General features: G+C 32.5%; 13 non-coding genes across 13 annotated transcripts; all 13 read left to right on the top strand.

Annotated features, from left to right (window-relative positions):
* The first annotated feature begins 1,218 nt into the window (after positions 1-1,218).
* TRNAW-CCA (transfer RNA tryptophan (anticodon CCA)) lies at positions 1,219-1,290 on the top strand. Its single transcript has one exon. It is a non-coding gene; the product is annotated as a tRNA-Trp (tRNA).
* Positions 1,291-2,706: 1,416 nt separating this feature from the next.
* On the top strand, positions 2,707-2,778 carry TRNAW-CCA (transfer RNA tryptophan (anticodon CCA)). Its single transcript has one exon. It is a non-coding gene; the product is annotated as a tRNA-Trp (tRNA).
* Positions 2,779-6,217: 3,439 nt separating this feature from the next.
* TRNAW-CCA (transfer RNA tryptophan (anticodon CCA)) lies at positions 6,218-6,289 on the top strand. Its single transcript has one exon. It is a non-coding gene; the product is annotated as a tRNA-Trp (tRNA).
* Positions 6,290-7,705: 1,416 nt separating this feature from the next.
* On the top strand, positions 7,706-7,777 carry TRNAW-CCA (transfer RNA tryptophan (anticodon CCA)). The gene has a single exon. It is a non-coding gene; the product is annotated as a tRNA-Trp (tRNA).
* A 3,912-nt stretch (positions 7,778-11,689) lies between these two features.
* TRNAW-CCA (transfer RNA tryptophan (anticodon CCA)) lies at positions 11,690-11,761 on the top strand. The gene has a single exon. It is a non-coding gene; the product is annotated as a tRNA-Trp (tRNA).
* Positions 11,762-13,170: 1,409 nt separating this feature from the next.
* Positions 13,171-13,242, top strand: TRNAW-CCA (transfer RNA tryptophan (anticodon CCA)). The gene has a single exon. It is a non-coding gene; the product is annotated as a tRNA-Trp (tRNA).
* A 1,847-nt stretch (positions 13,243-15,089) lies between these two features.
* TRNAW-CCA (transfer RNA tryptophan (anticodon CCA)) lies at positions 15,090-15,161 on the top strand. The gene has a single exon. It is a non-coding gene; the product is annotated as a tRNA-Trp (tRNA).
* Positions 15,162-18,066: 2,905 nt separating this feature from the next.
* TRNAW-CCA (transfer RNA tryptophan (anticodon CCA)) lies at positions 18,067-18,138 on the top strand. The gene has a single exon. It is a non-coding gene; the product is annotated as a tRNA-Trp (tRNA).
* Positions 18,139-19,547: 1,409 nt separating this feature from the next.
* On the top strand, positions 19,548-19,619 carry TRNAW-CCA (transfer RNA tryptophan (anticodon CCA)). The gene has a single exon. It is a non-coding gene; the product is annotated as a tRNA-Trp (tRNA).
* Positions 19,620-21,466: 1,847 nt separating this feature from the next.
* TRNAW-CCA (transfer RNA tryptophan (anticodon CCA)) lies at positions 21,467-21,538 on the top strand. The gene has a single exon. It is a non-coding gene; the product is annotated as a tRNA-Trp (tRNA).
* Positions 21,539-22,954: 1,416 nt separating this feature from the next.
* Positions 22,955-23,026, top strand: TRNAW-CCA (transfer RNA tryptophan (anticodon CCA)). The gene has a single exon. It is a non-coding gene; the product is annotated as a tRNA-Trp (tRNA).
* Positions 23,027-24,444: 1,418 nt separating this feature from the next.
* Positions 24,445-24,516, top strand: TRNAW-CCA (transfer RNA tryptophan (anticodon CCA)). Its single transcript has one exon. It is a non-coding gene; the product is annotated as a tRNA-Trp (tRNA).
* Positions 24,517-26,363: 1,847 nt separating this feature from the next.
* TRNAW-CCA (transfer RNA tryptophan (anticodon CCA)) lies at positions 26,364-26,435 on the top strand. Its single transcript has one exon. It is a non-coding gene; the product is annotated as a tRNA-Trp (tRNA).
* The last annotated feature ends 553 nt before the right edge of the window (positions 26,436-26,988 follow it).

The following is a 26,988-nucleotide window of genomic DNA, read 5'->3' on the forward strand; positions in this document are numbered from 1 at the left end:
TTCCAAACATTAATAAATGTAATTAATGCCATAAGCACCTATTAATTTATTTTTACCATTGCCATCTTTGAATTTGTAAGAAAAGAGGGTTTATTACCAGATTCTTAATTTTTGACTGGAAATCACTGAATCTGATTGTGAAGATCTTAATTCAACTGTAGTGCTTCTGAATCCATATCAGAAAGTTGTGTAATCAAATCACGTCATGGTCAAGCAGCTCTTTCATATTTTTATAGCTTGATCGATGTTTGGGTTAAGATTGAAAACAGAAACTGGGTAATCCAACTGAAAATAGATTAACACAACGTTGTTGACACAGGTCAGAACAGTTTTTAAAAAAGTGTTTTTTTAATTCTATAGATTAAAATCTTATCAACAATACTTTGATGAGAAATATTATTGGGAATTGAGTTAAAAACATTAATAAATGTAATAAATGCCAGGAACACCTATCGCTTTGTTCATACCATTGTCATCTTTGAATTTGTAAGAAAATCAGGCTTATTACAAGAATCTAAACTTTAAACTGGAAATCCCTGAATCGGAACGTGAAGATCCTAATTCATCCTTGTTATTACTTTTCTAAACTGTGATTCAAAGTAGCAAATTTCAAGATGGTGTCTGTATATTTCCTCATGCACTTTACAAGTGAATTATTGGAGCAAGCAAGTTTTACAGCTGTCCTCATACACTGACGGTAGTGCGCCTTACTCCTGGTCAGAATGATGCATATTTAAATTATGTCATGTTCAAGTATCTCTTTCATCTTTTTAAAAGTTGATCGATGTTTGGGTTAAGATTGAAAACAGAAACTGCGTATTCTAACTGACAATAGATTATCATGATCTTGTTGCCACCTGTCAGGAAAGTGTTTGAAAAATTGCTTTTTTAATTCTACTGAATAAAATCTTTTCAACAATCCTTTTATGAGATATATCATTGGGAACTGAGTTCAAAACAGGAAATTTGTGGCAAGTCAGAAACACCTATTAATTTGTTCATACCATTGTCATCTTTGAATTTGTAAGAAAAAAGGGTTTATTACTATATTCTAAATTTTTAATTGGAAATCCCTGAATCTGAAAGTGAAGACCTTAATTCATCCTTGTTTATATCTTTTCCAAACTGTGATTATAAGTAGCAAATTTCAAGATGGTGTCCATATATTTTATCATGCACTTTTCATGTGAAGTATGGGAGCAACAACACATTTCAACTGACCTCGTGGCGTAACGGTAGCGCGTCTGACTCCAGATCAAAAGGTTGCGTGTTCAAATCACGTCGAGGTCAATCAGCTCTATATGTCTTTTCATATCTTGATTGATGTTTGGGTTATTATTGAAAACAGCAACTGCGTAGTCCAACTTGACAAAAGTTAACTCGACTTTGTTGCTACCAGGCTGCAGTGTTTAAGAAACTGCATTTTTTAGTTCTACAGATTATAATCGTTTCAAGAGGACTTTGATAAGAATTCTTATTGGGAATTGAGTTCCAAACATTAATAAATGTAATTAATGCCATAAGCACCTATTAATTTATTTTTACCATTGCCATCTTTGAATTTGTAAGAAAAGAGGGTTTATTACCAGATTCTTAATTTTTGACTGGAAATCACTGAATCTGATTGTGAAGATCTTAATTCAACTGTAGTGCTTCTGAATCCATATCAGAAAGTTGTGTATTCAAATCACGTCATGGTCAAGCAGCTCTTTCATATTTTTATAGCTTGATCGATGTTTGGGTTAAGATTGAAAACAGAAACTGGGTAATCCAACTGAAAATATATTAACACAATGTTGTTGACACAGGTCAGAACAGTTTTTAAAAAAGTGTTTTTTTAATTCTATAGGTTATAATCTTATCAACAATACTTTGATGAGAAATATTATTGGGAATTGAGTTAAAAACATTAATAACTGTAATAAATGCCAGAAACACCTATCGCTTTGTTCATACCATTGTCATCTTTGAATTTGTAAGAAAATCAGGCTTATTACAAGAATCTAAACTTTAAACTGGAAATCCCTGAATCGGAACGTGAAGATCCTAATTCATCCTTGTTATTACTTTTCTAAACTGTGATTTAAAGTAGCAAATTTCAAGATGGTGTCTGTATATTTCCTCATGCACTTTACAAGTGAATTATGGGAGCAAGCAAGTTTTACAGCTGTCCTCATACACTGACGGTAGTGCGCCTTACTCCTGGTCAGAATGATGCATGTTTAAATTATGTCATGTTCAAGTATCTCTTTCATCTTTTTAAAAGTTGATCGATGTTTGGGTTAAGATTGAAAACAGAAACTGCGTATTCTAACTGACAATAGATTATCATGATCTTGTTGCCACCTGTCAGGAAAGTGTTTGAAAAATTGCTTTTTTAATTCTATTGAATGAAATCTTTTCAACAATCTTTGATGAGATATATCATTGGGAACTGAGTTCAAAATAGAAAATTTGTGGCAAGTCAGAAGCACCTATTAATTTGTTCATACCATTGTCATCTTTGAATTTGTAAGAAAAAAGGGTTTATTACTATATTCTAAATTTTTAATTGGAAATCCCTGAATCTGAAAGTGAAGACCTTATTTCATCCTTGTTTATATCTTTTCCAAACTGTGATTATAAGTAGCAAATTTCAAGATGGTGTCCATATATTTTATCATGCACTTTTCATGTGAAGTATGGGTGCAACAACACTTTTCAAATGACTTCGTGGCGCAACGGTAGCGCGTCTGACTCCAGATCAGAAGGTTGTGTGTTCAAATCACGTCGAGGTCAATCAGCTCTTTATGTCTTTTCATATATTGATTGATGTTTGGGTTATTATTGAAAACAGCAACTGCGTAGTCCAACTTGACAAAAGTTAACTCGACTTTGTTGCTACCAGGCTGCAGTGTTTAAGAAACTGCGTTTTTTAGTTCTACAGATTATAATCGTTTCAAGAGGACTTTGATAAGAATTGTTATTGGGAATTGAGTTCCAAACATTAATAAATGTAATTAATTACCTATTAATTTATTTTTACCATTGCCATCTTTGAATTTGTAAGAAAAGAGGGTTTATTACCAGATTCTTAATTTTTGACTGGAAATCACTGAATCTGATTGTGAAGATCTTAATTCAACTGTAGTGCTTCTGAATCCATATCAGAAAGTTGTGTATTCAAATCTCGTCATGGTCAAGCAGCTCTTTCATATTTTTATAGCTTGATCGATGTTTGGGTTAAGATTGAAAACAGAAACTGGGTAATCCAACTGAAAATAGATTAACACAACGTTGTTGACACAGGTCAGAACAGTTTTTAAAAAAGTGTTTTTTTAATTCTATAGATTAAAATCTTATCAACAATACTTTGATGAGAAATATTATTGGGAATTGAGTTAAAAACATTAATAAATGTAATAAATGCCAGGAACACCTATCGCTTTGTTCATACCATTGTCATCTTTGAATTTGTAAGAAAATCAGGCTTATTACTGGAATCTAAACTTTAAACTGGAAATCCCTGAATCGGAACGTGAAGATCCTAATTCATCCTTGTTATTACTTTTCTAAACTGTGATTTAAAGTAGCAAATTTCAAGATGGTGTCTGTATATTTCCTCATGCACTTTACAAGTGAATTATGGGAGCAAGCAAGTTTTACAGCTGTCCTCATACACTGACGGTAGTGCGCCTTACTCCTGGTCAGAATGATGCATGTTTAAATTATGTCATGTTCAAGTATCTCTTTCATCTTTTTAAAAGTTGATCGATGTTTGGGTTAAGATTGAAAACAGAAACTGCGTATTCTAACTGACAATAGATTATCATGATCTTGTTGCCACCTGTCAGGAAAGTGTTTGAAAAATTGCTTTTTTAATTCTACTGAATAAAATCTTTTTGTTGCTACCAGGCTGCAGTGTTTAAGAAACTTCATTTTTTAGTTCTACAGATTATAATCATTTCAAGAGGACTTTGATAAGAATTGTTATTGGGAATTGAGTTCCAAACATTAATAAATGTAATTAATGCCATAAGCACCTATTAATTTATTTTTACCATTGCCATCTTTGAATTTGTAAGAAAAGAGGGTTTATTACCAGATTCTTAATTTTTGACTGGAAATCACTGAATCTGATTGTGAAGATCTTAATTCAACTGTAGTGCTTCTGAATCCATATCAGAAAGTTGTGTATTCAAATCTCGTCATGGTCAAGCAGCTCTTTCATATTTTTATAGCTTGATCGATGTTTGGGTTAAGATTGAAAACAGAAACTGGGTAATCCAACTGAAAATAGATTAACACAACGTTGTTGACACAGGTCAGAACAGTTTTTAAAAAAGTGTTTTTTTAATTCTATAGATTAAAATCTTATCAACAATACTTTGATGAGAAATATTATTGGGAATTGAGTTAAAAACATTAATAAATGTAATAAATGCCAGGAACACCTATCGCTTTGTTCATACCATTGTCATCTTTGAATTTGTAAGAAAATCAGGCTTATTACTGGAATCTAAACTTTAAACTGGAAATCCCTGAATCGGAACGTGAAGATCCTAATTCATCCTTGTTATTACTTTTCTAAACTGTGATTTAAAGTAGCAAATTTCAAGATGGTGTCTGTATATTTCCTCATGCACTTTACAAGTGAATTATGGGAGCAAGCAAGTTTTACAGCTGTCCTCATACACTGACGGTAGTGCGCCTTACTCCTGGTCAGAATGATGCATGTTTAAATTATGTCATGTTCAAGTATCTCTTTCATCTTTTTAAAAGTTGATCGATGTTTGGGTTAAGATTGAAAACAGAAACTGCGTATTCTAACTGACAATAGATTATCATGATCTTGTTGCCACCTGTCAGGAAAGTGTTTGAAAAATTGCTTTTTTAATTCTCCTGAATAAAATCTTTTTGTTGCTACCAGGCTGCAGTGTTTAAGAAACTTCATTTTTTAGTTCTACAGATTATAATCATTTCAAGAGGACTTTGATAAGAATTGTTATTGGGAATTGAGTTCCAAACATTAATAAATGTAATTAATGCCATAAGCACCTATTAATTTATTTTTACCATTGCCATCTTTGAATTTGTAAGAAAAGAGGGTTTATTACCAGATTCTTAATTTTTGACTGGAAATCACTGAATCTGATTGTGAAGATCTTAATTCAACTGTAGTGCTTCTGAATCCATATCAGAAAGTTGTGTATTCAAATCACGTCATGGTCAAGCAGCTCTTTCATATTTTTATAGCTTGATCGATGTTTGGGTTAAGATTGAAAACAGAAACTGGGTAATCCAACTGAAAATAGATTAACACAACGTTGTTGACACAGGTCAGAACAGTTTTTAAAAAAGTGTTTTTTTAATTCTATAGATTAAAATCTTATCAACAATACTTTGATGAGAAATATTATTGGGAATTGAGTTAAAAACATTAATAAATGTAATAAATGCCAGGAACACCTATCGCTTTGTTCATACCATTGTCATCTTTGAATTTGTAAGAAAATCAGGCTTATTACAAGAATCTAAACTTTAAACTGGAAATCCCTGAATCGGAACGTGAAGATCCTAATTCATCCTTGTTATTACTTTTCTAAACTGTGATTCAAAGTAGCAAATTTCAAGATGGTGTCTGTATATTTCCTCATGCACTTTACAAGTGAATTATTGGAGCAAGCAAGTTTTACAGCTGTCCTCATACACTGACGGTAGTGCGCCTTACTCCTGGTCAGAATGATGCATGTTTAAATTATGTCATGTTCAAGTATCTCTTTCATCTTTTTAAAAGTTGATCGATGTTTGGGTTAAGATTGAAAACAGAAACTGCGTATTCTAACTGACAATAGATTATCATGATCTTGTTGCCACCTGTCAGGAAAGTGTTTGAAAAATTGCTTTTTTAATTCTACTGAATAAAATCTTTTCAACAATCCTTTTATGAGATATATCATTGGGAACTGAGTTCAAAACAGGAAATTTGTGGCAAGTCAGAAACACCTATTAATTTGTTCATACCATTGTCATCTTTGAATTTGTAAGAAAAAAGGGTTTATTACTATATTCTAAATTTTTAATTGGAAATCCCTGAATCTGAAAGTGAAGACCTTAATTCATCCTTGTTTATATCTTTTCCAAACTGTGATTATAAGTAGCAAATTTCAAGATGGTGTCCATATATTTTATCATGCACTTTTCATGTGAAGTATGGGAGCAACAACACATTTCAACTGACCTCGTGGCGTAACGGTAGCGCGTCTGACTCCAGATCAGAAGGTTGCGTGTTCAAATCACGTCGAGGTCAATCAGCTCTTTATGTCTTTTCATATCTTGATTGATGTTTGGGTTATTATTGAAAACAGCAACTGCGTAGTCCAACTTGACAAAAGTTAACTCGACTTTGTTGCTACCAGGCTGCAGTGTTTAAGAAACTGCATTTTTTAGTTCTACAGATTATAATCGTTTCAAGAGGACTTTGATAAGAATTCTTATTGGGAATTGAGTTCCAAACATTAATAAATGTAATTAATGCCATAAGCACCTATTAATTTATTTTTACCATTGCCATCTTTGAATTTGTAAGAAAAGAGGGTTTATTACCAGATTCTTAATTTTTGACTGGAAATCACTGAATCTGATTGTGAAGATCTTAATTCAACTGTAGTGCTTCTGAATCCATATCAGAAAGTTGTGTATTCAAATCACGTCATGGTCAAGCAGCTCTTTCATATTTTTATAGCTTGATCGATGTTTGGGTTAAGATTGAAAACAGAAACTGGGTAATCCAACTGAAAATATATTAACACAATGTTGTTGACACAGGTCAGAACAGTTTTTTAAAAAGTGTTTTTTTAATTCTATAGGTTATAATCTTATCAACAATACTTTGATGAGAAATATTATTGGGAATTGAGTTAAAAACATTAATAACTGTAATAAATGCCAGAAACACCTATCGCTTTGTTCATACCATTGTCATCTTTGAATTTGTAAGAAAATCAGGCTTATTACAAGAATCTAAACTTTAAACTGGAAATCCCTGAATCGGAACGTGAAGATCCTAATTCATCCTTGTTATTACTTTTCTAAACTGTGATTTAAAGTAGCAAATTTCAAGATGGTGTCTGTATATTTCCTCATGCACTTTACAAGTGAATTATGGGAGCAAGCAAGTTTTACAGCTGTCCTCATACACTGACGGTAGTGCGCCTTACTCCTGGTCAGAATGATGCATGTTTAAATTATGTCATGTTCAAGTATCTCTTTCATCTTTTTAAAAGTTGATCGATGTTTGGGTTAAGATTGAAAACAGAAACTGCGTATTCTAACTGACAATAGATTATCATGATCTTGTTGCCACCTGTCAGGAAAGTGTTTGAAAAATTGCTTTTTTAATTCTACTGAATGAAATCTTTTCAACAATCTTTGATGAGATATATCATTGGGAACTGAGTTCAAAATAGAAAATTTGTGGCAAGTCAGAAGCACCTATTAATTTGTTCATACCATTGTCATCTTTGAATTTGTAAGAAAAAAGGGTTTATTACTATATTCTAAATTTTTAATTGGAAATCCCTGAATCTGAAAGTGAAGACCTTATTTCATCCTTGTTTATATCTTTTCCAAACTGTGATTATAAGTAGCAAATTTCAAGATGGTGTCCATATATTTTATCATGCACTTTTCATGTGAAGTATGGGTGCAACAACACTTTTCAAATGACTTCGTGGCGCAACGGTAACGCGTCTGACTCCAGATCAGAAGGTTGTGTGTTCAAATCACGTCGAGGTCAATCAGCTCTTTATGTCTTTTCATATCTTGATTGATGTTTGGGTTATTATTGAAAACAGCAACTGCGTAGTCCAACTTGACAAAAGTTAACTCGACTTTGTTGCTACCAGGCTGCAGTGTTTAAGAAACTGCGTTTTTTAGTTCTACAGATTATAATCGTTTCAAGAGGACTTTGATAAGAATTGTTATTGGGAATTGAGTTCCAAACATTAATAAATGTAATTAATTACCTATTAATTTATTTTTACCATTGCCATCTTTGAATTTTTAAGAAAAGAGGGTTTATTACCAGATTCTTAATTTTTGACTGGAAATCACTGAATCTGATTGTGAAGATCTTAATTCAACTGTAGTGCTTCTGAATCCATATCAGAAAGTTGTGTATTCAAATCTCGTCATGGTCAAGCAGCTCTTTCATATTTTTATAGCTTGATCGATGTTTGGGTTAAGATTGAAAACAGAAACTGGGTAATCCAACTGAAAATAGATTAACACAACGTTGTTGACACAGGTCAGAACAGTTTTTAAAAAAGTGTTTTTTTAATTCTATAGATTAAAATCTTATCAACAATACTTTGATGAGAAATATTATTGGGAATTGAGTTAAAAACATTAATAAATGTAATAAATGCCAGGAACACCTATCGCTTTGTTCATACCATTGTCATCTTTGAATTTGTAAGAAAATCAGGCTTATTACTGGAATCTAAACTTTAAACTGGAAATCCCTGAATCGGAACGTGAAGATCCTAATTCATCCTTGTTATTACTTTTCTAAACTGTGATTTAAAGTAGCAAATTTCAAGATGGTGTCTGTATATTTCCTCATGCACTTTACAAGTGAATTATGGGAGCAAGCAAGTTTTACAGCTGTCCTCATACACTGACGGTAGTGCGCCTTACTCCTGGTCAGAATGATGCATGTTTAAATTATGTCATGTTCAAGTATCTCTTTCATCTTTTTAAAAGTTGATCGATGTTTGGGTTAAGATTGAAAACAGAAACTGCGTATTCTAACTGACAATAGATTATCATGATCTTGTTGCCACCTGTCAGGAAAGTGTTTGAAAAATTGCTTTTTTAATTCTACTGAATAAAATCTTTTTGTTGCTACCAGGCTGCAGTGTTTAAGAAACTTCATTTTTTAGTTCTACAGATTATAATCGTTTCAAGAGGACTTTGATAAGAATTGTTATTGGGAATTGAGTTCCAAACATTAATAAATGTAATTAATGCCATAAGCACCTATTAATTTATTTTTACCATTGCCATCTTTGAATTTGTAAGAAAAGAGGGTTTATTACCAGATTCTTAATTTTTGACTGGAAATCACTGAATCTGATTGTGAAGATCTTAATTCAACTGTAGTGCTTCTGAATCCATATCAGAAAGTTGTGTATTCAAATCACGTCATGGTCAAGCAGCTCTTTCATATTTTTATAGCTTGATCGATGTTTGGGTTAAGATTGAAAACAGAAACTGGGTAATCCAACTGAAAATAGATTAACACAACGTTGTTGACACAGGTCAGAACAGTTTTTAAAAAAGTGTTTTTTTAATTCTATAGATTAAAATCTTATCAACAATACTTTGATGAGAAATATTATTGGGAATTGAGTTAAAAACATTAATAAATGTAATAAATGCCAGGAACACCTATCGCTTTGTTCATACCATTGTCATCTTTGAATTTGTAAGAAAATCAGGCTTATTACTGGAATCTAAACTTTAAACTGGAAATCCCTGAATCGGAACGTGAAGATCCTAATTCATCCTTGTTATTACTTTTCTAAACTGTGATTTAAAGTAGCAAATTTCAAGATGGTGTCTGTATATTTCCTCATGCACTTTACAAGTGAATTATGGGAGCAAGCAAGTTTTACAGCTGTCCTCATACACTGACGGTAGTGCGCCTTACTCCTGGTCAGAATGATGCATGTTTAAATTATGTCATGTTCAAGTATCTCTTTCATCTTTTTAAAAGTTGATCGATGTTTGGGTTAAGATTGAAAACAGAAACTGCGTATTCTAACTGACAATAGATTATCATGATCTTGTTGCCACCTGTCAGGAAAGTGTTTGAAAAATTGCTTTTTTAATTCTACTGAATAAAATCTTTTCAACAATCCTTTGATGAGATATATCATTGGGAACTGAGTTCAAAACAGGAAATTTGTGGCAAGTCAGAAACACCTATTAATTTGTTCATACCATTGTCATCTTTGAATTTGTAAGAAAAAAGGGTTTATTACTATATTCTAAATTTTTAATTGGAAATCCCTGAATCTTTAAGTGAAGACCTTAATTCATCCTTGTTTATATCGTTTCTAAACTGTGATTATAAGTAGCAAATTTCAAGATGGTGTCCATATATTTTATCATGCACTTTTCATGTGAAGTATGGGAGCAACAACACTTTTCAACTGACCTCGTGGAGCAACGTTAGCGCGTCTGACTCCACATCAGAAGGTTGCGTGTTCAAATCACGTTGAGGTCAATCAGCTCTTTATGTCTTTTCATATCTTGATTGATGTTTGGGTTATTATTGAAAACAGTAACTGCATAGTCCAACTTGACAAAAGTTAACTCGACTTTGTTGCTACCAGGCTGCAGTGTTTAAGAAACTGCATTTTTTAGTTCTACAGATTATAATCATTTCAAGAGGACTTTGATAAGAATTGTTATTGGGAATTGAGTTCCAAACATTAATAAATGTAATTAATGCCATAAGCACCTATTAATTTATTTTTACCATTGCCATCTTTGAATTTGTAAGAAAAGAGGGTTTATTACCAGATTCTTAATTTTTGACTGGAAATCACTGAATCTGATTGTGAAGATCTTAATTCAACTGTAGTGCTTCTGATTCCATATCAGAAAGTTGTGTATTCAAATCACGTGATGGTCAAACAGCTCTTTCATATTTTTATAGCTTGATCGATGTTTGGGTTAAGATTGAAAACAGAAACTGGGTAATCCAACTGAAAATATATTAACACAATGTTGTTGACACAGGTCAGAACAGTTTTTAAAAAAGTGTTTTTTTAATTCTATAGATTAAAATCTTATCAACAATACTTTGATGAGAAATATTATTGGGAATTGAGTTAAAAACATTAATAAATGTAATAAATGCCAGAAACACCTATCGCTTTGTTCATACCATTGTCATCTTTGAATTTGTAAGAAAATCAGGCTTATTACTAGAATCTAAACTTTAAACTGGAAATCCCTGAATCGGAACGTGAAGATCCTAATTCATCCTTGTTATTACTTTTCTAAACTGTGATTTAAAGTAGCAAATTTCAAGATGGTGTCTGTATATTTCCTCATGCACTTTACAAGTGAATTATGGGAGCAAGCAAGTTTTACAGCTGTCCTCATACACTGACGGTAGTGCGCCTTACTCCTGGTCAGAATGATGCATGTTTAAATTATGTCACGTTCAAGTATCTCTTTCATCTTTTTAAAAGTTGATCGATGTTTGGGTTAAGATTGAAAACAGAAACTTCGTATTCTAACTGACAAAAGATTATCATGATCTTGTTGCCACCTGTCAGGAAAGTCTTTGAAAAATTGCTTTTTTAATTCTACTGAATAAAATCTTTTCAACAATCTTTGATGAGATATATCATTGGGAACTGAGTTCAAAACAGAAAATTTGTGGCAAGTCAGAAATACCTATTAATTTGTTCATACCATTGTCATCTTTGAATTTGTAAGAAAAAAGGGTTTATTACTATATTCTAAATTTTTAATTGGAAATCCCTGAATCTGAAAGTGAAGACCTTAATTCATCCTTGTTTATATCTTTTCCAAACTGTGATTATAAGTAGCAAATTTCAAGATGGTGTCCATATATTTTATCATGCACTTTTCATGTGAAGTATGGGAGCAACAACACTTTTCAAATGACCTCGTGGCGCAACGGTAGCGCGTCTGACTCCAGATCAGAAGGTTGTGTGTTCAAATCACGTCGAGGTCAATCAGCTCTTTATGTCTTTTCATATCTTGATTGATGTTTGGGTTATTATTGAAAACAGCAACTGCGTAGTCCAACTTGACAAAAGTTAACTCGACTTTGTTGCTACCAGGCTGCAGTGTTTAAGAAACTGCGTTTTTTAGTTCTACAGATTATAATCGTTTCAAGAGGACTTTGATAAGAATTGTTATTGGGAATTGAGTTCCAAACATTAATAAATGTAATTAATTACCTATTAATTTATTTTTACCATTGCCATCTTTGAATTTGTAAGAAAAGAGGGTTTATTACCAGATTCTTAATTTTTGACTGGAAATCACTGAATCTGATTGTGAAGATCTTAATTCAACTGTAGTGCTTCTGAATCCATATCAGAAAGTTGTGTATTCAAATCTCATCATGGTCAAGCAGCTCTTTCATATTTTTATAGCTTGATCGATGTTTGGGTTAAGATTGAAAACAGAAACTGGGTAATCCAACTGAAAATAGATTAACACAACGTTGTTGACATAGGTCAGAACAGTTTTTAAAAAAGTGTTTTTTTAATTCTATAGATTAAAATCTTATCAACAATACTTTGATGAGAAATATTATTGGGAATTGAGTTAAAAACATTAATAAATGTAATAAATGCCAGGAACACCTATCGCTTTGTTCATACCATTGTCATCTTTGAATTTGTAAGAAAATCAGGCTTATTACTAGAATCTAAACTTTAAACTGGAAATCCCTGAATCGGAACGTGAAGATCCTAATTCATCCTTGTTATTACTTTTCTAAACTGTGATTTAAAGTAGCAAATTTCAAGATGGTGTCTGTATATTTCCTCATGCACTTTACAAGTGAATTATGGGAGCAAGCAAGTTTTACAGCTGTCCTCATACACTGACGGTAGTGCGCCTTACTCCTGGTCAGAATGATGCATGTTTAAATTATGTCATGTTCAAGTATCTCTTTCATCTTTTTAAAAGTTGATCGATGTTTGGGTTAAGATTGAAAACAGAAACTGCGTATTCTAACTGACAATAGATTATCATGATCTTGTTGCCACCTGTCAGGAAAGTGTTTGAAAAATTGCTTTTTTAATTCTACTGAATAAAATCTTTTCAACAATCCTTTTATGAGATATATCATTGGGAACTGAGTTCAAAACAGGAAATTTGTGGCAAGTCAGAAACACCTATTAATTTGTTCATACCATTGTCATCTTTGAATTTGTAAGAAAAAAGGGTTTATTACTATATTCTAAATTTTTAATTGGAAATCCCTGAATCTGAAAGTGAAGACCTTAATTCATCCTTGTTTATATCTTTTCCAAACTGTGATTATAAGTAGCAAATTTCAAGATGGTGTCCATATATTTTATCATGCACTTTTCATGTGAAGTATGGGAGCAACAACACGTTTCAACTGACCTCGTGGCGCAACGGTAGCGCGTCTGACTCCAGATCAGAAGGTTGCGTGTTCAAATCACGTCGAGGTCAATCAGCTCTTTATGTCTTTTCATATCTTGATTGATGTTTGGGTTATTATTGAAAACAGCAACTGCGTAGTCCAACTTGACAAAAGTTAACTCGACTTTGTTGCTACCAGGCTGCAGTGTTTAAGAAACTGCATTTTTTAGTTCTACAGATTATAATCGTTTCAAGAGGACTTTGATAAGAATTGTTATTGGGAATTGAGTTCCAAACATTAATAAATGTAATTAATGCCATAAGCACCTATTAATTTATTTTTACCATTGCCATCTTTGAATTTGTAAGAAAAGAGGGTTTATTACCAGATTCTTAATTTTTGACTGGAAATCACTGAATCTGATTGTGAAGATCTTAATTCAACTGTAGTGCTTCTGAATCCATATCAGAAAGTTGTGTATTCAAATCACGTCATGGTCAAGCAGCTCTTTCATATTTTTATAGCTTGATCGATGTTTGGGTTAAGATTGAAAACAGAAACTGGGTAATCCAACTGAAAATAGATTAACACAACGTTGTTGACACAGGTCAGAACAGTTTTTAAAAAAGTGTTTTTTTAATTCTATAGATTAAAATCTTATCAACAATACTTTGATGAGAAATATTATTGGGAATTGAGTTAAAAACATTAATAAATGTAATAAATGCCAGGAACACCTATCGCTTTGTTCATACCATTGTCATCTTTGAATTTGTAAGAAAATCAGGCTTATTACAAGAATCTAAACTTTAAACTGGAAATCCCTGAATCGGAACGTGAAGATCCTAATTCATCCTTGTTATTACTTTTCTAAACTGTGATTTAAAGTAGCAAATTTCAAGATGGTGTCTGTATATTTCCTCATGCACTTTACAAGTGAATTATGGGAGCAAGCAAGTTTTACAGCTGTCCTCATACACTGACGGTAGTGCGCCTTACTCCTGGTCAGAATGATGCATGTTTAAATGATGTCATGTTCAAGTATCTCTTTCATCTTTTTAAAAGTTGATCGATGTTTGGGTTAAGATTGAAAACAGAAACTGCGTATTCTAACTGACAATAGATTATCATGATCTTGTTGCCACCTGTCAGGAAAGTGTTTGAAAAATTGCTTTTTTAATTCTACTGAATGAAATCTTTTCAACAATTGAGGGTTTATTACCAGATTCTTAATTTTTAATTGGAAATCCCTGAATCTGAAAGTGAAGACCTTAATTCATCCTTGTTTATATCGTTTCCAAACTGTGATTATAAGTAGCAAATTTCAAGATGGTGTCCATATATTTTATCATACACTTTTCATGTGAAGTATGGGAGCAACAACACTTTTCAACTGACCTCGTGGCGCAACGTTGGCGCGTCTGACTCCAGATCAGAATGTTGCGTGTTCAAATTACGTCGAGGTCAATCAGCTCTTTATGTCTTTTCATATCTTGATTGATGTTTGGGTTATTATTGAAAACAGTAACTGCATAGTCCAACTTGACAATAGTTAACTCGACTTTGTTGCTACCAGGCTGCAGTGTTTAAGAAACTGCATTTTTTAGTTCTACAGATTATAATCGTTTCAAGAGGACTTTGATAAGAATTGTTATTGGGAATTGAGTTCCAAACATTAATAAATGTAATTAATGCCATAAGCACCTATTAATTTATTTTTACCATTGCCATCTTTGAATTTGTAAGAAAAGAGGGTTTATTACCAGATTCTTAATTTTTAATTGGAAATCCCTGAATCTGAAAGTGAAGACCTTAATTCATCCTTGTTTATATCGTTTCCAAACTGTGATTATAAGTATCAAATTTCAAGATGGTGTCCATATATTTTATCATACACTTTTCATGTGAAGTATGGGAGCAACAACACTTTTCAACTGACCTCGTGGCGCAATGTTAGCGCGTCTGACTCCAGATCAGAAGGTTGCGTGTTCAAATCATGTCGAGGTCAATCAGCTCCTTATGTCTTTTCATATCTTGATTGATGTTTGGGTTATTATTGAAAACAGTAACTGCATAGTCCAACTTGACAATAGTTAACTCGACTTTGTTGCTACCAGGCTGCAGTGTTTAAGAAACTGCATTTTTTAGTTCTACAGATTATAATCGTTTCAAGAGGACTTTGATAAGAATTGTTATTGGGAATTGAGTTCCAAACATTAATAAATGTAATTAATGCCATAAGCACCTATTAATTTATTTTTACCATTGCCATCTTTGAATTTGTAAGAAAAGAGGGTTTATTACCAGATTCTTAATTTTTGACTGGAAATCACTGAATCTGATTGTGAAGATCTTAATTCAACTGTAGTGCTTCTGAATCCATATCAGAAAGTTGTGTATTCAAATCACATCATGGTCAAGCAGCTCTTTCATATTTTTATAGCTTGATCGATGTTTGGGTTAAGATTGAAAACAGAAACTGGGTAATCCAACTGAAAATTGATTAACACAACGTTGTTGACACAGGTCAGAACAGTTTTAAAAAAAGTGTTTTTTTAATTCTATAGATTAAAATCTTATCAACAATACTTTGATGAGAAATATTATTGGGAATTGAGTTAAAAACATTAATAAATGTAATAAATGCCAGGAACACCTATCGCTTTGTTCATACCATTGTCATCTTTGAATTTGTAAGAAAATCAGGCTTATTACTAGAATCTAAACTTTAAACTAGAAATCCCTGAATCGGAACGTGAAGATCCTAATTCATCCTTGTTATTACTTTTCTAAACTGTGATTTAAAGTAGCAATTTTCAAGATGGTGTCTGTATATTTCCTCATGCACTTTACAAGTGAATTATGGAAGCAAGCAAGTTTTACAGCTGTCCTCATACACTGACGGTAGTGTGCCTTACTCCTGGTCAGAATGATGCATGTTTAAATTATGTCATGTTCAAGTATCTCTTTCATCTTTTTAAAAGTTGATCGATGTTTGGGTTAAGATTGAAAACAGAAACTGCGTATTCTAACTGACAATAGATTATCATGATCTTGTTGCCACCTGTCAGGAAAGTGTTTGAAAAATTGCTTTTTTAATTCTACTGAATAAAATCTTTTCAACAATCCTTTGATGAGATATATCATTGGGAACTGAGTTCAAAACAGGAAATTTGTGGCAAGTCAGAAACACCTATTAATTTGTTCATACCATTGTCATCTTTGAATTTGTAAGAAAAAAGGGTTTATTACTATATTCTAAATTTTTAATTGGAAATCCCTGAATCTTTAAGTGAAGACCTTAATTCATCCTTGTTTATATCGTTTCTAAACTGTGATTATAAGTAGCAAATTTCAAGATGGTGTCCATATATTTTATCATGCACTTTTCATGTGAAGTATGGGAGCAACAACACTTTTCAACTGACCTCGTGGAGCAACGTTAGCGCGTCTGACTCCAGATCAGAAGGTTGCGTGTTCAAATCACGTTGAGGTCAATCAGCTCTTTATGTCTTTTCATATCTTGATTGATGTTTGGGTTATTATTGAAAACAGTAACTGCATAGTCCAACTTGACAAAAGTTAACTCGACTTTGTTGCTACCAGGCTGCAGTGTTTAAGAAACTGCATTTTTTAGTTCTACAGATTATAATCATTTCAAGAGGACTTTGATAAGAATTGTTATTGGGAATTGAGTTCCAAACATTAATAAATGTAATTAATGCCATAAGCACCTATTAATTTATTTTTACCATTGCCATCTTTGAATTTGTAAGAAAAGAGGGTTTATTACCAGATTCTTAATTTTTGACTGGAAATCACTGAATCTGATTGTGAAGATCTTAATTCAACTGTAGTGCTTCTGATTCCATATCAGAAAGTTGTGTATTCAAATCACGTGATGGTCAAACAGCTCTTTCATATTTTTATAGCTTGATCGATGTTTGGGTTAAGATTGAAAACAGAAACTGGGTAATCCAACTGAAAATATATTAACACAATGTTGTTGACACAGGTCAGAACAGTTTTTAAAAAAGTGTTTTTTTAATTCTATAGATTAAAATCTTATCAACAATACTTTGATGAGAAATATTATTGGGAATTGAGTTAAAAACATTAATAAATGTAATAAATGCCAGAAACACCTATCGCTTTGTTCATACCATTGTCATCTTTGAATTTGTAAGAAAATCAGGCTTATTACTAGAATCTAAACTTTAAACTGGAAATCCCTGAATCGGAACGTGAAGATCCTAATTCATCCTTGTTATTACTTTTCTAAACTGTGATTTAAAGTAGCAAATTTCAAGATGGTGTCTGTATATTTCCTCATGCACTTTACAAGTGAATTATGGGAGCAAGCAAGTTTTACAGCTGTCCTCATACACTGACGGTAGTGCGCCTTACTCCTGGTCAGAATGATGCATGTTTAAATTATGTCACGTTCAAGTATCTCTTTCATCTTTTTAAAAGTTGATCGATGTTTGGGTTAAGATTGAAAACAGAAACTTCGTATTCTAACTGACAAAAGATTATCATGATCTTGTTGCCACCTGTCAGGAAAGTCTTTGAAAAATTGCTTTTTTAATTCTACTGAATAAAATCTTTTCAACAATCTTTGATGAGATATATCATTGGGAACTGAGTTCAAAACAGAAAATTTGTGGCAAGTCAGAAACACCTATTAATTTGTTCATACCATTGTCATCTTTGAATTTGTAAGAAAAAAGGGTTTATTACTATATTCTAAATTTTTAATTGGAAATCCCTGAATCTGAAAGTGAAGACCTTAATTCATCCTTGTTTATATCTTTTCCAAACTGTGATTATAAGTAGCAAATTTCAAGATGGTGTCCATATATTTTATCATGCACTTTTCATGTGAAGTATGGGAGCAACAACACTTTTCAAATGACCTCGTGGCGCAACGGTAGCGCGTCTGACTCCAGATCAGAAGGTTGTGTGTTCAAATCACGTCGAGGTCAATCAGCTCTTTATGTCTTTTCATATCTTGATTGATGTTTGGGTTATTATTGAAAACAGCAACTGCGTAGTCCAACTTGACAAAAGTTAACTCGACTTTGTTGCTACCAGGCTGCAGTGTTTAAGAAACTGCGTTTTTTAGTTCTACAGATTATAATCGTTTCAAGAGGACTTTGATAAGAATTGTTATTGGGAATTGAGTTCCAAACATTAATAAATGTAATTAATTACCTATTAATTTATTTTTACCATTGCCATCTTTGAATTTGTAAGAAAAGAGGGTTTATTACCAGATTCTTAACTTTTGACTGGAAATCACTGAATCTGATTGTGAAGATCTTAATTCAACTGTAGTGCTTCTGAATCCATATCAGAAAGTTGTGTATTCAAATCTCATCATGGTCAAGCAGCTCTTTCATATTTTTATAGCTTGATCGATGTTTGGGTTAAGATTGAAAACAGAAACTGGGTAATCCAACTGAAAATAGATTAACACAACGTTGTTGACATAGGTCAGAACAGTTTTTAAAAAAGTGTTTTTTTAATTCTATAGATTAAAATCTTATCAACAATACTTTGATGAGAAATATTATTGGGAATTGAGTTAAAAACATTAATAAATGTAATAAATGCCAGGAACACCTATCGCTTTGTTCATACCATTGTCATCTTTGAATTTGTAAGAAAATCAGGCTTATTACTAGAATCTAAACTTTAAACTGGAAATCCCTGAATCGGAACGTGAAGATCCTAATTCATCCTTGTTATTACTTTTCTAAACTGTGATTTAAAGTAGCAAATTTCAAGATGGTGTCTGTATATTTCCTCATGCACTTTACAAGTGAATTATGGGAGCAAGCAAGTTTTACAGCTGTCCTCATACACTGACGGTAGTGCGCCTTACTCCTGGTCAGAATGATGCATGTTTAAATTATGTCATGTTCAAGTATCTCTTTCATCTTTTTAAAAGTTGATCGATGTTTGGGTTAAGATTGAAAACAGAAACTGCGTATTCTAACTGACAATAGATTATCATGATCTTGTTGCCACCTGTCAGGAAAGTGTTTGAAAAATTGCTTTTTTAATTCTACTGAATAAAATCTTTTCAACAATCCTTTTATGAGATATATCATTGGGAACTGAGTTCAAAACAGGAAATTTGTGGCAAGTCAGAAACACCTATTAATTTGTTCATACCATTGTCATCTTTGAATTTGTAAGAAAAAAGGGTTTATTACTATATTCTAAATTTTTAATTGGAAATCCCTGAATCTGAAAGTGAAGACCTTAATTCATCCTTGTTTATATCTTTTCCAAACTGTGATTATAAGTAGCAAATTTCAAGATGGTGTCCATATATTTTATCATGCACTTTTCATGTGAAGTATGGGAGCAACAACAAGTTTCAACTGACCTCGTGGCGCAACGGTAGCGCGTCTGACTCCAGATCAGAAGGTTGCGTGTTCAAATCACGTCGAGGTCAATCAGCTCTTTATGTCTTTTCATATCTTGATTGATGTTTGGGTTATTATTGAAAACAGCAACTGCGTAGTCCAACTTGACAAAAGTTAACTCGACTTTGTTGCTACCAGGCTGCAGTGTTTAAGAAACTGCATTTTTTAGTTCTACAGATTATAATCGTTTCAAGAGGACTTTGATAAGAATTGTTATTGGGAATTGAGTTCCAAACATTAATAAATGTAATTAATGCCATAAGCACCTATTAATTTATTTTTACCATTGCCATCTTTGAATTTGTAAGAAAAGAGGGTTTATTACCAGATTCTTAATTTTTGACTGGAAATCACTGAATCTGATTGTGAAGATCTTAATTCAACTGTAGTGCTTCTGAATCCATATCAGAAAGTTGTGTATTCAAATCACGTCATGGTCAAGCAGCTCTTTCATATTTTTATAGCTTGATCGATGTTTGGGTTAAGATTGAAAACAGAAACTGGGTAATCCAACTGAAAATAGATTAACACAACGTTGTTGACACAGGTCAGAACAGTTTTTAAAAAAGTGTTTTTTTAATTCTATAGATTAAAATCTTATCAACAATACTTTGATGAGAAATATTATTGGGAATTGAGTTAAAAACATTAATAAATGTAATAAATGCCAGGAACACCTATCGCTTTGTTCATACCATTGTCATCTTTGAATTTGTAAGAAAATCAGGCTTATTACAAGAATCTAAACTTTAAACTGGAAATCCCTGAATCGGAACGTGAAGATCCTAATTCATCCTTGTTATTACTTTTCTAAACTGTGATTTAAAGTAGCAAATTTCAAGATGGTGTCTGTATATTTCCTCATGCACTTTACAAGTGAATTATGGGAGCAAGCAAGTTTTACAGCTGTCCTCATACACTGACGGTAGTGCGCCTTACTCCTGGTCAGAATGATGCATGTTTAAATGATGTCATGTTCAAGTATCTCTTTCATCTTTTTAAAAGTTGATCGATGTTTGGGTTAAGATTGAAAACAGAAACTGCGTATTCTAACTGACAATAGATTATCATGATCTTGTTGCCACCTGTCAGGAAAGTGTTTGAAAAATTGCTTTTTTAATTCTACTGAATGAAATCTTTTCAACAATTGAGGGTTTATTACCAGATTCTTAATTTTTAATTGGAAATCCCTGAATCTGAAAGTGAAGACCTTAATTCATCCTTGTTTATATCGTTTCCAAACTGTGATTATAAGTAGCAAATTTCAAGATGGTGTCCATATATTTTATCATACACTTTTCATGTGAAGTATGGGAGCAACAACACTTTTCAACTGACCTCGTGGCGCAACGTTGGCGCGTCTGACTCCAGATCAGAATGTTGCGTGTTCAAATTACGTCGAGGTCAATCAGCTCTTTATGTCTTTTCATATCTTGATTGATGTTTGGGTTATTATTGAAAACAGTAACTGCATAGTCCAACTTGACAATAGTTAACTCGACTTTGTTGCTACCAGGCTGCAGTGTTTAAGAAACTGCATTTTTTAGTTCTACAGATTATAATCGTTTCAAGAGGACTTTGATAAGAATTGTTATTGGGAATTGAGTTCCAAACATTAATAAATGTAATTAATGCCATAAGCACCTATTAATTTATTTTTACCATTGCCATCTTTGAATTTGTAAGAAAAGAGGGTTTATTACCAGATTCTTAATTTTTAATTGGAAATCCCTGAATCTGAAAGTGAAGACCTTAATTCATCCTTGTTTATATCGTTTCCAAACTGTGATTATAAGTATCAAATTTCAAGATGGTGTCCATATATTTTATCATACACTTTTCATGTGAAGTATGGGAGCAACAACACTTTTCAACTGACCTCGTGGCGCAATGTTAGCGCGTCTGACTCCAGATCAGAAGGTTGCGTGTTCAAATCATGTCGAGGTCAATCAGCTCCTTATGTCTTTTCATATCTTGATTGATGTTTGGGTTATTATTGAAAACAGTAACTGCATAGTCCAACTTGACAATAGTTAACTCGACTTTGTTGCTACCAGGCTGCAGTGTTTAAGAAACTGCATTTTTTAGTTCTACAGATTATAATCGTTTCAAGAGGACTTTGATAAGAATTGTTATTGGGAATTGAGTTCCAAACATTAATAAATGTAATTAATGCCATAAGCACCTATTAATTTATTTTTACCATTGCCATCTTTGAATTTGTAAGAAAAGAGGGTTTATTACCAGATTCTTAATTTTTGACTGGAAATCACTGAATCTGATTGTGAAGATCTTAATTCAACTGTAGTGCTTCTGAATCCATATCAGAAAGTTGTGTATTCAAATCACATCATGGTCAAGCAGCTCTTTCATATTTTTATAGCTTGATCGATGTTTGGGTTAAGATTGAAAACAGAAACTGGGTAATCCAACTGAAAATTGATTAACACAACGTTGTTGACACAGGTCAGAACAGTTTTAAAAAAAGTGTTTTTTTAATTCTATAGATTAAAATCTTATCAACAATACTTTGATGAGAAATATTATTGGGAATTGAGTTAAAAACATTAATAAATGTAATAAATGCCAGGAACACCTATCGCTTTGTTCATACCATTGTCATCTTTGAATTTGTAAGAAAATCAGGCTTATTACTAGAATCTAAACTTTAAACTAGAAATCCCTGAATCGGAACGTGAAGATCCTAATTCATCCTTGTTATTACTTTTCTAAACTGTGATTTAAAGTAGCAATTTTCAAGATGGTGTCTGTATATTTCCTCATGCACTTTACAAGTGAATTATGGAAGCAAGCAAGTTTTACAGCTGTCCTCATACACTGACGGTAGTGTGCCTTACTCCTGGTCAGAATGATGCATGTTTAAATTATGTCATGTTCAAGTATCTCTTTCATCTTTTTAAAAGTTGATCGATGTTTGGGTTAAGATTGAAAACAGAAACTGCGTATTCTAACTGACAATAGATTATCATGATCTTGTTGCCACCTGTCAGGAAAGTGTTTGAAAAATTGCTTTTTTAATTCTACTGAATAAAATCTTTTCAACAATCTTTGATGAGATATATCATTGGGAACTGAGTTCAAAACAGAAAATTTGTGGCAAGTCAGAAACACCTATTAATTTGTTCATACCATTGTCATCTTTGAATTTGTAAGAAAAAAGGGTTTATTACTATATTCTAAATTTTTAATTGGAAATCCCTGAATCTGACAGTGAAGACCTTAATTCATCCTTGTTTATATCTTTTCCAAACTGTGATTATAAGTAGCAAATTTCAAGATGGTGTCCAAATATTTTATCATGCACTTTTCATGTGAAGTATGGGAGCAACAACACTTTTCAAATGACCTCGTGGCGCAACGGTAGCGCGTCTGACTCCAGATCAGAAGATTGCGTGTTCAAATCACGTCGAGGTCAATCAACTCTTTATGTCTTTTCATGTCTTGATTGATGTTTGGGTTATTATTGAAAACATCAACTGCGTAGTCGAACTTGACAAAAGTTAACTCGACTTTGTTGCTACCAGGCTGCAGTGTTTAAGAAACTGCATTTTTTTAGTTCTACAGATTATAATCGTTTTAAGAGGACTTTGATAAGAATTGTTATTGGGAATTGAGTTCCAAACATTAATAAATGTAATTAATGCCAAAAGCTCCTATTAATTTATTTTTACCATTGGCATCTTTGAATTTGTAAGAAAAGAGGGTTTATTACCAGATTCTTAATTTTTGACTGGAAATCACTGAATCTGATTGTGAAGATCTTAATTCAACTGTAGTGCTTCTGAATCCATATCAGAAAGTTGTGTATTCAAATCTCATCATGGTCAAGCAGCTCTTTCATATTTTTATAGCTTGATCGATGTTTGGGTTAAGATTGAAAACAGAAACTGGGTAATCCAACTGAAAATAGATTAACACAACGTTGTTGACATAGGTCAGAACAGTTTTTAAAAAAGTGTTTTTTTAATTCTATAGATTAAAATCTTATCAACAATACTTTGATGAGAAATATTATTGGGAATTGAGTTAAAAACATTAATAAATGTAATAAATGCCAGGAACACCTATCGCTTTGTTCATACCATTGTCATCTTTGAATTTGTAAGAAAATCAGGCTTATTACTAGAATCTAAACTTTAAACTGGAAATCCCTGAATCGGAACGTGAAGATCCTAATTCATCCTTGTTATTACTTTTCTAAACTGTGATTTAAAGTAGCAAATTTCAAGATGGTGTCTGTATATTTCCTCATGCACTTTACAAGTGAATTATGGGAGCAAGCAAGTTTTACAGCTGTCCTCATACACTGACGGTAGTGCGCCTTACTCCTGGTCAGAATGATGCATGTTTAAATTATGTCATGTTCAAGTATCTCTTTCATCTTTTTAAAAGTTGATCGATGTTTGGGTTAAGATTGAAAACAGAAACTGCGTATTCTAACTGACAATAGATTATCATGATCTTGTTGCCACCTGTCAGGAAAGTGTTTGAAAAATTGCTTTTTTAATTCTACTGAATAAAATCTTTTCAACAATCCTTTTATGAGATATATCATTGGGAACTGAGTTCAAAACAGGAAATTTGTGGCAAGTCAGAAACACCTATTAATTTGTTCATACCATTGTCATCTTTGAATTTGTAAGAAAAAAGGGTTTATTACTATATTCTAAATTTTTAATTGGAAATCCCTGAATCTGAAAGTGAAGACCTTAATTCATCCTTGTTTATATCTTTTCCAAACTGTGATTATAAGTAGCAAATTTCAAGATGGTGTCCATATATTTTATCATGCACTTTTCATGTGAAGTATGGGAGCAACAACACGTTTCAACTGACCTCGTGGCGCAACGGTAGCGCGTCTGACTCCAGATCAGAAGGTTGAGTGTTCAAATCACGTCGAGGTCAATCAGCTCTTTATGTCTTTTCATATCTTGATTGATGTTTGGGTTATTATTGAAAACAGCAACTGCGTAGTCCAACTTGACAAAAGTTAACTCGACTTTGTTGCTACCAGGCTGCAGTGTTTAAGAAACTGCATTTTTTAGTTCTACAGATTATAATCGTTTCAAGAGGACTTTGATAAGAATTGTTATTGGGAATTGAGTTCCAAACATTAATAAATGTAATTAATGCCATAAGCACCTATTAATTTATTTTTACCATTGCCATCTTTGAATTTGTAAGAAAAGAGGGTTTATTACCAGATTCTTAATTTTTGACTGGAAATCACTGAATCTGATTGTGAAGATCTTAATTCAACTGTAGTGCTTCTGAATCCATATCAGAAAGTTGTGTATTCAAATCACGTCATGGTCAAGCAGCTCTTTCATATTTTTATAGCTTGATCGATGTTTGGGTTAAGATTGAAAACAGAAACTGGGTAATCCAACTGAAAATAGATTAACACAACGTTGTTGACACAGGTCAGAACAGTTTTTAAAAAAGTGTTTTTTTAATTCTATAGATTAAAATCTTATCAACAATACTTTGATGAGAAATATTATTGGGAATTGAGTTAAAAACATTAATAAATGTAATAAATGCCAGGAACACCTATCGCTTTGTTCATACCATTGTCATCTTTGAATTTGTAAGAAAATCAGGCTTATTACAAGAATCTAAACTTTAAACTGGAAATCCCTGAATCGGAACGTGAAGATCCTAATTCATCCTTGTTATTACTTTTCTAAACTGTGATTTAAAGTAGCAAATTTCAAGATGGTGTCTGTATATTTCCTCATGCACTTTACAAGTGAATTATGGGAGCAAGCAAGTTTTACAGCTGTCCTCATACACTGACGGTAGTGCGCCTTACTCCTGGTCAGAATGATGCATGTTTAAATGATGTCATGTTCAAGTATCTCTTTCATCTTTTTAAAAGTTGATCGATGTTTGGGTTAAGATTGAAAACAGAAACTGCGTATTCTAACTGACAATAGATTATCATGATCTTGTTGCCACCTGTCAGGAAAGTGTTTGAAAAATTGCTTTTTTAATTCTACTGAATGAAATCTTTTCAACAATTGAGGGTTTATTACCAGATTCTTAATTTTTAATTGGAAATCCCTGAATCTGAAAGTGAAGACCTTAATTCATCCTTGTTTATATCGTTTCCAAACTGTGATTATAAGTAGCAAATTTCAAGATGGTGTCCATATATTTTATCATACACTTTTCATGTGAAGTATGGGAGCAACAACACTTTTCAACTGACCTCGTGGCGCAACGTTGGCGCGTCTGACTCCAGATCAGAATGTTGCGTGTTCAAATTACGTCGAGGTCAATCAGCTCTTTATGTCTTTTCATATCTTGATTGATGTTTGGGTTATTATTGAAAACAGTAACTGCATAGTCCAACTTGACAATAGTTAACTCGACTTTGTTGCTACCAGGCTGCAGTGTTTAAGAAACTGCATTTTTTAGTTCTACAGATTATAATCGTTTCAAGAGGACTTTGATAAGAATTGTTATTGGGAATTGAGTTCCAAACATTAATAAATGTAATTAATGCCATAAGCACCTATTAATTTATTTTTACCATTGCCATCTTTGAATTTGTAAGAAAAGAGGGTTTATTACCAGATTCTTAATTTTTAATTGGAAATCCCTGAATCTGAAAGTGAAGACCTTAATTCATCCTTGTTTATATCGTTTCCAAACTGTGATTATAAGTAGCAAATTTCAAGATGGTGTCCATATATTTTATCATACACTTTTCATGTGAAGTATGGGAGCAACAACACTTTTCAACTGACCTCGTGGCGCAATGTTAGCGCGTCTGACTCCAGATCAGAAGGTTGCGTGTTCAAATCATGTCGAGGTCAATCAGCTCCTTATGTCTTTTCATATCTTGATTGATGTTTGGGTTATTATTGAAAACAGTAACTGCATAGTCCAACTTGACAATAGTTAACTCGACTTTGTTGCTACCAGGCTGCAGTGTTTAAGAAACTGCATTTTTTAGTTCTACAGATTATAATCGTTTCAAGAGGACTTTGATAAGAATTGTTATTGGGAATTGAGTTCCAAACATTAATAAATGTAATTAATGCCATAAGCACCTATTAATTTATTTTTACCATTGCCATCTTTGAATTTGTAAGAAAAGAGGGTTTATTACCAGATTCTTAATTTTTGACTGGAAATCACTGAATCTGATTGTGAAGATCTTAATTCAACTGTAGTGCTTCTGAATCCATATCAGAAAGTTGTGTATTCAAATCACATCATGGTCAAGCAGCTCTTTCATATTTTTATAGCTTGATCGATGTTTGGGTTAAGATTGAAAACAGAAACTGGGTAATCCAACTGAAAATTGATTAACACAACGTTGTTGACACAGGTCAGAACAGTTTTAAAAAAAGTGTTTTTTTAATT

The sequence above is a fragment of the Dendrobates tinctorius genome, unplaced genomic scaffold, assembly GCF_039654945.1.
Source record: "Dendrobates tinctorius isolate UK_male_01 unplaced genomic scaffold, ASM3965494v1 ptg000178l, whole genome shotgun sequence".
Classification (NCBI taxonomy): domain Eukaryota; kingdom Metazoa; phylum Chordata; class Amphibia; order Anura; family Dendrobatidae; genus Dendrobates; species Dendrobates tinctorius.